The sequence below is a fragment of the Sinocyclocheilus rhinocerous genome, unplaced genomic scaffold (genome assembly GCF_001515625.1).
Source record: "Sinocyclocheilus rhinocerous isolate Xijiao unplaced genomic scaffold, SAMN03320098_v1.1 scaffold340, whole genome shotgun sequence".
NCBI classification, from domain to species: domain Eukaryota; kingdom Metazoa; phylum Chordata; class Actinopteri; order Cypriniformes; family Cyprinidae; genus Sinocyclocheilus; species Sinocyclocheilus rhinocerous.
Window position 1 is genome coordinate 604581 of NW_015670980.1, and position 13745 is coordinate 618325.

The window sequence follows — 13745 nt, forward strand, 5'->3', positions numbered from 1 at the left end:
AGTGTGTGTGTGTGTGTGTGTGTGTGTGTGTGTGTGTGTGTGTGTCTGCGTGTGCGTGTGCGTGCTAGTGAGAGAGAGGGCAAAAGAAAAGGTACAATCAAAAAGGAAAAAAGTAAGATAAAAAAGTAAAAGTAAGAGGATGTGTGTTTAAAGAATTGCATTTGAAGAAATTTAGTGTGCTACAATTCCCTATTGTCTGTGTAAGCTTGAGGAAGGCTGGATATTTACAGGGATATAGAAGGCAAACGACAGATCACAGCAATGAGTCCAGGAGGCCAAACGATAAGATAATTACAGTCTTTCAAAACAACCATGACCACAGATGCAAATCAACGTGCTATTTATAGAAAACCCTCTGCATCTCTGTAAAGACAGCCATACCTCACGCTGACACTAATGAAGACTGGTGAGAGAACACGGTTACTGCTTTAACGGGCCATATTCTCAATTCACTAGTTCACTAGCGTTAAAGAATTGGCTTGGTAGAAGTGTGGTATCTCAATTTCACTTTTACCCTATATTTTACATTTAGTTAAAAAGATATGCTTGAAAGTAGTCAAAACAACCAAAAGTAAAGCTACAAAGATTATGTGATGGTCCATCTCAGTAAGTGTAGTGTCATTTATCGATTTCCTGAAGAGTATCACCTGGTGAGATGATGTAGAAGAAACCTTTGAACTCATCCATCCAGACTTCAGCCAATCGTCTGTTGTTCTTGTTGATCACCTGACCAGTTCCACCAGGGAAGCTGTATGGTGTGGCCTTCCTGAACACATGGCCTACATGAGAACATGTGACTATCTCCAGAGATCCTCCACACTGCCAGATCTATTCACACACATGCAAAAGAACTACAATTAGAGTCATCAAGGATCTTTAAAACTTGGCCACATACGATTACAAAATAAAAATTCCAGCATGTATTTGTGAATATAATATTGCAGAGCATCATCGTTATGACACGCCCCTTATTGCTGATTGGCTACAAGTTTGTTTTGTTATTCGGCCCGAATCAGTTTTCTAAAGTGTTTTTGAAAAATCACATACCCTGCCTTTAATGGTAATGTAACTGGCAGTGCTGCAGTGACAACAACTAAACCATTGTGGCGCCTACATAACATGTTGTCTGCTCAATTAACCAAGAAAAACCAAACGTTATGTGAAGGTTTTGATTTATTTGGAACGAAGGCTCTGTGTCTTTACCATTTTAACGAATGGTGCGTTTGAAAGAAACAATGTAGCACATATGATTTCATGGCTCAGTCTCACAGCCATTTGTGAATAATTAACAGAATAATGTACTTACATCATTCACGTCAAAACTGAAAATAAAACGCTTTAAAGTTTATTACCTAACAGGAAGGGTTCTGTCGCCCTTGCGTCGGTCCATCTCTCTCTGAGGAACTGGATACCATCTGAAGTTGAGCTTCCAGTTGAATCCCCCATAGGTCATATCTGAGCCGGCCATGTACTCGAATGTCTCATCACTGATGACATCAATGATTGGACCCTGACCAGTTCCACCAGGGAAGCTGTATGGTGTGGCCTTCCTGAACACATGGCCTACATGAGAACATGTGACTATCTCCAGAGATCCTCCACACTGCCAGATCTATTCACACACATGCAAAAGAACTACAATTAGAGTCATCAAGGATCTTTAAAACTTGGCCACATACGATTACAAAATAAAAATTCCAGCATGTATTTGTGAATATAATATTGCAGAGCATCATCGTTATGTAAGACATTTATGAGCCCTGCTATTTTTAAATGTTTTAAACTACCGAAAAATGGAGTTCTCACCCTAAAAGACATCTCAAGGTTTTCCCCTCCCCATATGTCCATGCCTGAATCATAGGTGCCAATCTCTTCAAAATAAGTTCTGTCAATAGAGAACAGACCTCCTGCCATTGTGGGAGTTCTGTGGAAAAGATTCAAACAAAACCTCAGAATTAATCAGTCTGACGGGGTGTATATATAGGTCATATCTGAGCCGGCCATGTACTCGAATGTCTCATCACTGATGACATCAATGATTGGACAGACCACAGCCCTCCTAGAATGACGAACAGAAATAACCCTTTCACCTTCAGCCCAGTGTTGCAGTGGAAATTAGGGTATTTTGACAAGAATTGCATCTATTTTTTAACATATCAAATTATAGGCTCATACAAATGACAATTACAAAAATAGCATGAGAAAGCTATGGAGAGGGAAAAAAATTCCCTCTCTGCCAAATAAAATAACTGCTTTTTAGTTTACTTTACTTTAAGATTAATACGTTTTTAAACATTGCCATGTTCATACCCAACAAACATACAACTATAGAATGGCTGGTAACACTTTAGACCAATTGTCACTATTAACTAGTTGCTTATTAGCATGCCTATTAACATATTGGCTGTTTATTAGTACTTATAAAGCACATGTTCTGCCTGATCATATTCTACATCCATAATCACCTAAACTTAACAACTACCTTACTTACTATTAATAAGCAGCAAATTAGCAGTTTATTGAGGCAAAGGTTGAAGTTAATGGTTTGTTAATAGTGAGATTTAAACCTTAAAGGGGTCCTATTATGCTTTTTCACTTTTTTTAATTTTGGTCGGTGTGTAGTGTGTATGTTTGGGCATAAAAAGATCTAGAAAGTTACAAATCTCAAAGTCCACTCCAAAGGGAGATATTTCGTTTTTAAAAAATCCCTTTTGAAGAACTACAACGAACGGCTCGTTTGGACTACAGCATTGGTTTTCCGGGTTTTGTGATATCACAAAGCGGCTCATTGGAATATCATTACAGAGAATTCCCGCCTACAGAAATTCGAATGGTTGGGGGGTGGGGAGGGGCGAGGTTGTGGTTAGAACGCTTGGTTGAGTGAGTGCATCAGACGAGACGATGAAGAAGAAGTGCTGCTGCAGAGTTAGTGCATCAGAGAAAATGAAGAAGAAGTGCTGCTGTGCTGTAGCTTCACATTTTCAGCATGTCTAGAACAATTCTTAGAAGTACAACACGACGTAGCTGGGCGCCGCGGACAGACGCCGCCGGTGTGCCTACACTCATAGAAAATAATGTATTTGAATTTTAAAGACGTTGCACGACTCTGCGTTTCTCGTCCGGTGCGCGACCGCCTGAAACGCTGTTTTTTTTTTAATAATGTAAATTATGTGAAAAATAATGCGTTTTTCGAACCACCAAGCATGAGAGCATGTTCTAGTACACCCCCAAAACAAAATCAAGACTTTGTAAAAGAGCATAATAGGACCCCTTTAAAATAAAGTGTGACCAAATGGCTCAAATGGTCACACCACCCTAAGATCCTGGATTCAGATGAATTTCAGGTTTAAACTGGAAGCTTTAGCTAGTTAAAACACTTTAACAGTCCAAAGCGACTTTGCATCAGGTAAGCCTGCATGGGTTTATTTTGCAATAATGCCCAGCTGACTAGACATTATCCTTTGTGTAGCAGAAAAGACCCAGACACATTTCCAAATAGAAACAGTCCACATTGTAGCTCATGCTTCCAGAATGTTAATTGGATAAACACCTCCAGCTTCAGCACCACTAGACCGATTCTGATCAATGCAAACTCAATACACAGACCGCATAATGCTATACACACCCAAATGACCAACTTATCCCTTACTGCTCTGTGATTCGGCCAGACGAGGAAATAAATATCTTTAAAGCATGCAGCACAAAGCGCATGCTCTCACAGATAGGCTTCCTGTATCAGAACACCTTAGCATGAGGCTGAGCGAATGATGTGAGTGTGCTTGTAAGAGTAACAAGGTATCCTTAGTAATGTAATTCTGAATCTGTGTTCTGTACCTGAATCCGTGTGAACGTAATAAAGATCACTTTACAAATGGAGGACACGTCACACTTACTGACGGGTAACAGGATTATACTTTGAGAGACCATGAAGTAAAGCAGCTGGAAAGGTAAGCATTCCAAGCAAGCAGTAGAACAAGTTTGTGCTTAAGGCAATTACTTACTTACTACTTACATATTAATTACAAATTTAATTGTGTTGGAATGTTTCGGTGGACTTTCACCTAAACATCCAAACATTTACTCAGACACTCAGACACTTGAGTTCCGGGCAAGATGGCGTGTTGAACAGTCACTCGCGTCAGAGACGGAAGCAAAATTGTCCCAAATCTTGATTTTCTGCTTATAAAGACGCTCCAAACAATTAAAAAATTATGATCAAACCGGCCAGACTGACAATTAAAGAGGGGGACAGTGAAAAGAAGCAAGCTGCGATGAGCACTAAGATTTTCGAACAATCTGCTGACCATGACTACGATATGGAGGTTAGCACAATCACTAAAGGTTTAACCTTTAAACCTTTAACCTTTGTTTGTCACAAAGATTATTTTTGGTTTAGCATCCCGAATGCAATTTTTCAAAAGATGGGTGGAATTGAGTTTCTATTGCGTTGTGACTATGATTTATACAAATTACCTGTAAAATTATCTAATTTCCACCAGCAAGTTCTTCTGTACTGGAACCTAATGTTTAAACACAACTTTACACCACATAATACACCTTTGTGGAACAACAGATATATTCTGAGTAATAGGAAATCATTGTTTTTAGGTACTTGGATGGAAAAAGGTATATGGGCAGTAAGTCATTTGATGGATAATTTTGGTAATTTGTTGTATTACAATGACAACACGAAAAAAAAAAACAGATTTATGATTGTTAAAATATGCCTTAAGTGTTTGTATTCGAATAATGTTTAATAAAAAAATTAAAAAATTAAAAAATTAAAAAATTTACTCAGACACTTTAGCTATTTTTGCTGCTTTAAACCACAGGCAACATCACCACTGCATTTGTAAATATCTTAGTAGTGATGCATTTGTTTCTAAACCAGGAGTCCGGGACCCACTAGTGCCACAAGATGGCTTAAAATGATTAAAAATGAGACAAAACACTCTTTAAAATAAGCTAAAAAACAAGATGCAATCTGACATTATATTTTTATTGTAATTCATTCCCTCAACAACTGCCATATTTATTGAAGAACCATGGGTTTCACAGTTTGGGTTTCACCTGTAATTTAATTAAAATTAAAAAAATATAATCCTAAATGACTGGAAAAATCAAGTAAATAAAATAAATGGTAATAAAAGGTCTGAAAACATGGGACTGACTTACTTAGAATTATTTTAATATATGGCCACTCCTAGTGTAAATAAAATCATAATAGCAGAAATATCATAACTTACATCAGGGTCTTGGAATATTGTGTTAGACAACATAGTGCCTTGGATTCAAAGAGGCTGAGAACCACTGCTCTGCAGTACAGTCTCTGCTGTCTGACTAGAAGTTTATTGTAAACATCTTTTGCCGAGTACTATATTTAGTTTCTCTTATGGCAAAAAAGCAAGAGAAAAGGAAACGCAAAAATAACTTGTCTCAAGTCTCAAGTCTTTAAAGGTGCTGGATGTAGGATTGACAAATATTGGTTGAACTAGGTATTGTAGTCCAAATTCAAAATATTGGAGAGGGGTTTTTTTTCACCCGGCCGCTCCTCCTCAGACTTGAAGCACATGCAAGTTGCCAGATTGACGACATCAACAAGAACGAGCACACATGATGATGAATGAAATGAAATGCGCTGTGTTTTCCGTCAACTGGCAACCCGGGGTGCCGAAATACAATTGGGTAAACTGGCAGTGGGCGGGTTTCACAAACTAAAACAAAGACCGACATTCCGTCCCGGAACGCACATTTTCAAAGGAGAATAACTGACTGTAGCATTGTTTTTCAGATAAACAAGTATGTTAACTTAGCATGTTTCTTAAATATCTGCAAACATATTATGGTATTTTTATACTTTAGTAGAGTAAAAAAAACGTACATACAGCACCTTTAAAATGTAAAGTTTGGGGCTCAGGAATAAATTGTCTGTACACAGTCAAGCACACTCACCTGTCCTCTTTGATCCGGGCCAGCAGTGGCTCCAGCCACCCTAGAGTGCACTCACAGTGGGCGTCCAGGAAGGTGATGACCTGTCCTCGCGTGGCGGCCGCCCCTCTTAGTCGTGCTCGAATCAAACCGGATCTCTGTTCCATCCTTAAAATTCGCACCGGAACCTCCAGAGTCGCAACATTGTCCTCTAATTTTTTCTTAAGAAAATCTGCAATCAATCAATCCATAAAAGCAGAGGTAATCTACAGAGATGAAATTATGGTGGACAGCTTCATATTGCACACATCTTAATGTTTCCTCACTCAGGTCTCTAAGAACCTGAATGACATTTATGGACTAAATAAACTTTCACATAAACGATGACACTGAGGATATTCTGCCATTGATCGGTACAGTGATACTGAAGGAATAACTCAACATGCAAACGTAATTAAAATGATCAGTTAATGAACTGATGTGACTAGGACCTCTCTCGCTGGCATCATCCACCAGCAGTATCTCGAGTAGCAGGTGTCTGGGCGAGCGGTTTATGGCGCTGTGTATGGTTCTCAAAAGTGTACTCCAGGCTTCATTATGAAACACGATCACAATGCTGGTGTTTGGAAGGTCATCGGGGTACGTCTTGGTTTTACAGCTGCGGAACACAGAAGAACAGAGTTAATAAGACAAAAAAAAGTGTAAAAACAAACCATTTTTAGACATACAGCATCAAGTAAAGAGTCAAGTGTCTTTGCATAGCGCTTTTCACAATACACATTGTTTTAAAGCAGCTTTGCAGAGAACCCTGATGTTAATGTTTATTATTGGATGGATCTGTGGAATACTCGATTCTGATTGGTCGGTCACCACATTTCGAGTATGAAATTATTCCCCAATTAAAACGGGTAGAAACTAACAACACAGGTTCATCCGGGTAACTGCAATCGGCGCTATTCGCTTGCTCGGAACATATTTTTCTTCGTGAAAGCTGTGTGTTTGGTTGGCTAATAAAATATTACAACTCAAATCAATATTTAATTATGTCATCCTGGTATCACGGACTCGCTCTCTCTCATTTCATAATGCAGCTGCTGCCATTTTGTGACGATTGTTTTGTACACTGGACTGTACGATAACTAACAAACTGGTAAGAATTTAAAACAGTTTCATCTTAAATCAATATCTTTTATCGCCATAATTATTCATGAGTAGAAATGTCATGTAATAAGTAGTATGACTGTACCATATCTCTTAATGTCCATCTTTGAACTTGTTAGCAAATATTTCAACTCAAATCAATATTTCATGTCTTATTGTTTAGTTTTGTGGCAAGTAGCCATGTAATAAGCGGGATAAAGTACATCCAGCTGGTTGTTATTGCAAAATAAAGCCCTTCAGTCTTATATATTTTGCGATAACAACCGGCTGGATGTACATCATCCTTTACTTATATCGTCATATCTTAATGACATACATGTCTAGACACATTTAGCAGATTTTCTGCTAGGCAATAATATAGATTGCATTTTGCAACGATATGAACAATCAAGCCACTGAAATCTGATATAAAGTTTATATTGATTAAATTGGATGTACTATATATCCAACTTTAAATATATCACTGGGCGATAACATAGTGTACATTCTGCAACGACATTAATAATCAAGTAGCTGAAATTTGCTGTGTGGTATATATGGTTTATTGTGGGTTTACTGTATGTATGGGCTTGATTGACAACATCATTATGGCCTCATTTTGTGCACAGTTTTCAAGGCACAATTGTCCCAGTTTGATCATCAATACAACACTGAATAATTGTTGATCTCTGATACTGATTCAACACTGATTTCTTTTCATTACTTTTAAATATTGATTCAACCATACAAGCATAAAATCAAATCTTCAGCAATTACATTCTTCTTGATTAAAGCTTGAGGCAGACAGTCTATTAAAAAAATCAATCTTTTTCCTGCTATTAAGAACCCGACAGTTATTTGATATATACAAACAAGAAGACAATTTGGGGATACACACCAGCTTCTGTCAAATTCCACCCATTGGGGGTGCTAATATAATTCAACAACAATTAGATGATCCATTAAGTTGAAAATTGGTATGCATCTGCGTTAGTGGGCGTACATTACATACCCTCTAATAGGGCTGCAAAAAAAAAAAACATATGGGCGCCAGCAGCCAATCAAATTTTAGAGCCTAAAAACGGACAATCTGAATGACCGTTACAGAAATGGACACATTCATACATTGTGTGAAAATTAGTATGTGTACCCATTTTTGGGAAAATCTTTATCTTGAAGTGATTTTTATTTTATCAGTAGCAAGCAGCTGAGTGTCACCAAGAGAGCCTAAATGAAGCATGAAGCTGCACTGGACATGGAGTGAGCTGAGAAACAGAGAGAATAGCAGAGGGAATGAAAAGAGACAGGGGGATGAATGAGCAGCAGAGGAACGAGGTTTATAGTTCTGCTTCTCTTTGTGTGCACAGACAGGATGGGGGCAAAAGGGCACACACTGGAGGCAGATTACAGATGACGGCATGCAGCATCTATCTATGAATATCACCCAACTGTGAGCAATGAGAGGCTTCGGCTGTAAGCAGTGAGTGAACGAGACAAACAATAGTGCTGATGGGTTATTTTACTGCAATATTACACCAGCGTTGTTCCTCTGGGAGACAAATTTATTTAATCTCACCCCAAGTTGTTTTCATTCATTCATTCATTCATGCATTCATGCATTCATTCATTCATTCATTCATTCTTAAATACTCATTAGTAGTGTTTGTTATGGGGAAACATCATTATTACTATTGCTCGTAGCTGTGATTTAAACAATCCCAAAACCTCAAAGTACTATACTTAAGCATGCAACTGTGAAATGGACATAAATGATTCCCCAAATCATGCAGCTTCAGGGGATCCTCATATGAAAATTTGAGTTTCTAATTTAAACAAAGTAGTGGGGCTGATGGCAAATTTAACCATTAATTTCTAGGTAACTATCCATCCCATAATTACAGTAAATGCAACTAGCCACAAAACCTTCATGTACCATGTTGTATGAGGATAACAAATTATTGCTTATTATAAATTAAAGAAGAAACATAAAAATTATATTTGTGTTTCTTGTCATTGTCTTCCTAATGAATGTTGATTTGTGTTGTTGAGATTGCCGTGGCAGCTGATTGGATCCTGTGATTAGTGTCATTAATGTGATCATGGAGCATTTGTCTGTACAAACACACACACACACACGCTCACACACACACACACACACACACTCACACACATACAGTATATATTTTGAAGCTATTTATATGTATATACATTTATATTTTTATATTATATATAAATATATTTATTATATAAACATAACATTTTTTTAAATATATAAATATATACATGCATGTGTTTGAATTTATATATACATAATAAATATACACTACACACAAACATATACTGTATATTATGCAAACAAAAAACTTTTATTTTGGATGCGATTAATCGTGATTAATCGTTTGACAGCACTAATTTAAAGTTTACTTCACATATGGGAATAAAATTGGTTGCAAAAACATGTTGACTTAGATATAAGATAAAGGGGCTGGAAATGAAAATAACCATAATATATACAGTAAATTCAAATGAATATACAAGTTAATATAAATAATATTAAAATGAATCATAATATAACAAAATAAAATGAATAAGCTCAGAAAAGCACACCTGTCCGTTTGTCTGACGTACCTGTATAGTGTGGTTTGAACTGAACAGGCTGCAGGTAAAACCCATCTAAACTGACAGCAGCGTTCTGAACCATTGATCCATGTTATAGGATCTGTCAACACAGACACTTTCTGTCCTTGAAATCTGACTTAACACTGTTATCAAACAGAGACTACAAAGACAGCAAGCAAATCCACATGAACACTTTCAGAAAAACACACTCAACATTTTTTAATCATGAGTTTTGTTACTCCTCATCAGTAACCGTAACATTAGTTACATTTGCATCTGAAATATTTCAGAACTGACATAGAAAGAAAGGACTATATGTAATAATTGTCCAAAAATTTATTAAAACACATACTCTATGTCAGGGGTGGCAAATGTCGGTCCTGGAGAGCTCAAATGTGACCCTGGAGCACAAAAGCAGTCTTAAGTCGCTGGGGTATATTTGTAGCAATAGCCAAAAATACACTGTATGGGTCAAAATTATTGATTTTTCTTTTATGCCAAAAATCATTAGGATATTAAGTAAAGGTCATGTTCCATGAAGATATTTAGCTAATTTCCTACTGTAAATATATTCAAACTTAATTTTTGATTAGTAATATATGCATTGCTAAGAACTTCATTTGAACAACTTTAAAGATGATTTTCTAACTCTGCAGCACTGCTTCTTAACGTCTCTCTTCAACATTCACAGTATTTCAAATCAGAACACCGGGGGATTTGATATACCCTTATACACTGCTGTCTTGCTTAGCTGCTTAATCCAAAAATAGCATCCATTTGGGCACAAGGACAGCCCATAATATCATCTCATTGAAATAAATCTGGAAGCATTGTCCCATTATGGACACTATTGTTCTGTTCCAAAACCTATTGAGCTGCCTCCATAAGCAGCATTTTAAGGCATCGTAGTCACAATCCCAATGCAAAAGCCACCACGTTTTGGACAAATTTCAAGGCAGCAATGTTTGTAGCCTTTGTGGAGAAGACAATGTACTGTGCTCGAATGTACCGCATTGAGTACAAAAAAAAATACTGTAAGTAATCCAAGATATCAGAAATAGTTGAAGAAAGTTAGTTCCAAGTCAATAAGGTGTTAAGGTTAAAGTTAAGTTAAGGCTGGAATACACTACACGACTATTAAACAACAGATTAAGAAACAGATTTTAAAACACTATGCATCAAATACTTTCCAACTTCGCAAAATTTATAGGAGGAGAGTATTTAAATGAATCATGCAAAGTGATTAACTGAGGTTTGTGGTAGTCAGTTATTTGCTCCATTATTTAACACCCCAATGAAAGCATGTCTTAACCCACCTTGCGGTTGTGTTAGATTTCGCACACATTATTTTATCATCGGCTCTGCTTGTTTGTGACCCAGCACTAATTTGTGATGTCCTTGATATATTGGGTTGATCGTTATGGATGTGAGCTGGCAGCATCTGTGCTCTTTAATTACTTTCCCTGTGTTTTAAAATCATCTCAACATGTTCGATATCCTCGGACTGAATGGAATCAAAGTCTGACACTTTACCCATCATGCATTACGTGATTTTCTGACTGTACAAAATCTGCAAACTCACTCTGAATTTCAGCATCTAGCATGGACTCGTCTTGGCAAAAAAGTCTTGGCAAAAATCGTGTACCGTATTCCAGCCTTTAAGATGCTGCCTCGGAAAGGAAATGCAGATGTAGGCAGCTCATTGTGTTTTGGAACGGAGCCTATCTGACCTCTTTAAAGAGATTCCCTGCAGTTATTCATAAAGATGTATAAAAGAGCATTAAATAATTGATGTCCATTAAGCACCATTTATTTGGTTTTATTAGAATGTAAAGCTGTTGCATCTTCAGTTTAAAATGCAGTCTGGGAAGAGGGTGATGTATACTTAATGATGTGGCAATTAACAATTCCCCACTGCATGTCTGCATTGATCCCAGTATGGTATTTATTTAGCAATAAGATCATATTTGAAGCAACCTCTGTGCTCTCTTTAAGGTGGCTGCTTAAGTGATACATCTACAGCCATTTAAAGAGAGAACAACAGAACAATTGGCTGCATAGTAAAGCTAAAAACAAACCAAAGGTTATGAACAGACTAAAAGCAAAATGATCTTCCCTGGACAGGATATTTGAAGATCTGTCTCAGTAGACTGAATTCTGCACATGTTAGAAGTGTAGTGCTGCACAGCAGGAATGAAGACTGAAGTAGACTGAATCTATTTTTGCTACACAAAGCAAAACCTAGAACATCCAAACCAGCTAAAACACCCCTATATAGCAAACTCGTATTAATAGGGACATTTTAGTTTGGGGACCAATTGTCAGTATTAACTAACTATTAACTACAACTTTTGCCTCAATAAACTCCTAATTTGCTGCTAATTAATAGTTAGTAAGGTAGTTGTTAAGTTTAGGTATGGGGTTGGATTAAAGGGTCAAAAATATTGTCATGCAGAAAAAGGCATTGATATGTGCTTTATGAGTATTCATAAACAGCCAATATGCTATGCATGCTAATAAGCCGCTAGTGAGTAAAAGTGAGAATTGGTGTTACCAGAATTCAGGCTATATATAACCACTGCGGTTGTACTTTTGGTAGTATCTGAAATAGATCACACCACTGACACTACCTTAGGAGCTAAAGAAAATACGCTAGAAAACTGCAGTCTTTTTAAAGACGTTATGGACAGAGTAAGAACATGTGATTAAACATATGTCCACAGTTCATTTGAATGATAGTTTACACACATTAACTTCAACTTAATGTTGTTAAACGTAATGTATGAAGTAAACTGGTAGCTTGAATATGCACAAAATTAAAGTGTGCGGTTTATGTGCATCAAAATTTAGTTCTTTTTTTTTTCCCAGACTCTTCATTGGTCCAACATATTTTCAATATTAAAATGAAATAAAATGATGTACAGTGTCTCTGAACCCCCACCCCCTATTTGTAAGTGCTCTCCATATATTATATACATGTACTCTGATGCTGATGTATGAGAGATGTTGATAATTGCATTTTAGACAAAATAAAATTCAAATTAATTCTCTTTTAAACTGTCTGGTTCTTGTCATCATTAGTCACCTTAGTGACTTAATGTTAACGTTAATGTCAATCCCTAAATAAGGTGTGTTTTTTTTTAAGAATGTATGCTTCTTTATATATTCTATCGTGAGGTACAGAAAGCTAAATTCTATTTTAGAAGACATGAAATTGCTGTCAAATGTCAATCATAAATGCAAAAAATGAGGCTGCTATCCCCACTAATGTCAGAATAAACCCTATGCTCTTGGTCACAACACTGATTGTGACATTTATTTATTTATTCATTCATTCATTCATTTATTTATGTGTTTGTTTGTTTTGTTTGTTCGTTTGTTTACACAATGTTCTGCATTATGAAATAGTATAAACTATTGATTGCATGCCAGAGGAAGTGGAATTCTTCTTCACATTTATTTTATTAGGCAAAATAGGGAAAGATTCATAACATAAGATCAGTGATATACTGTGCCAATTACATTTTATATCTAAGATATTTGCTAGCCAATAAAGTCAAACGCTGTAATTATCTAACTAATCTAACTAACTAATTAACAAATTAATATGTAATAAGAAATCAGGCAAAGAGATAAAGATCATAATTATCAAGCAATTATGGATCCAAAATCATTATAGTGCTCTTTGGTACATGCACTGTATGTGCATTACTGAAATGTATTAAAATTCCCTGCTTGAAACCCGAACTTCCAAGTTCTGTGTTAGGTCCTTAACCTTTATATAACCACCCCTCGCCATCGGGGCTGAGCTAATCACTGCCGATAACCTCAATAAGAGAAGATCTTCGACTTTATGAGGCTCGACCTCATAAAAAACGATCTAGCGTAAATAGCCGACAGACTGCAGTGCTTCTAAGCCCTGCTCTTTCAGCACTGTGACTGCTTCGACCTCACCTGACTGTTTAATACCCTAATAGCTTTCCTGCCATTATTAAATCCTGAATGCATGGATACAGATTGTATTTCAGACAGACACAGGCTTCCTGTTTTGTCCACTT

General features: G+C 36.7%; 1 pseudogene; it reads right to left on the reverse strand.

The window, feature by feature from the left end:
- Positions 1-6661, reverse strand: part of LOC107734482 (polypeptide N-acetylgalactosaminyltransferase 13-like) — a 37013-nt pseudogene extending 30352 nt beyond the window's left edge.
- Between the last annotated feature and the right edge of the window lie 7084 nt (positions 6662-13745).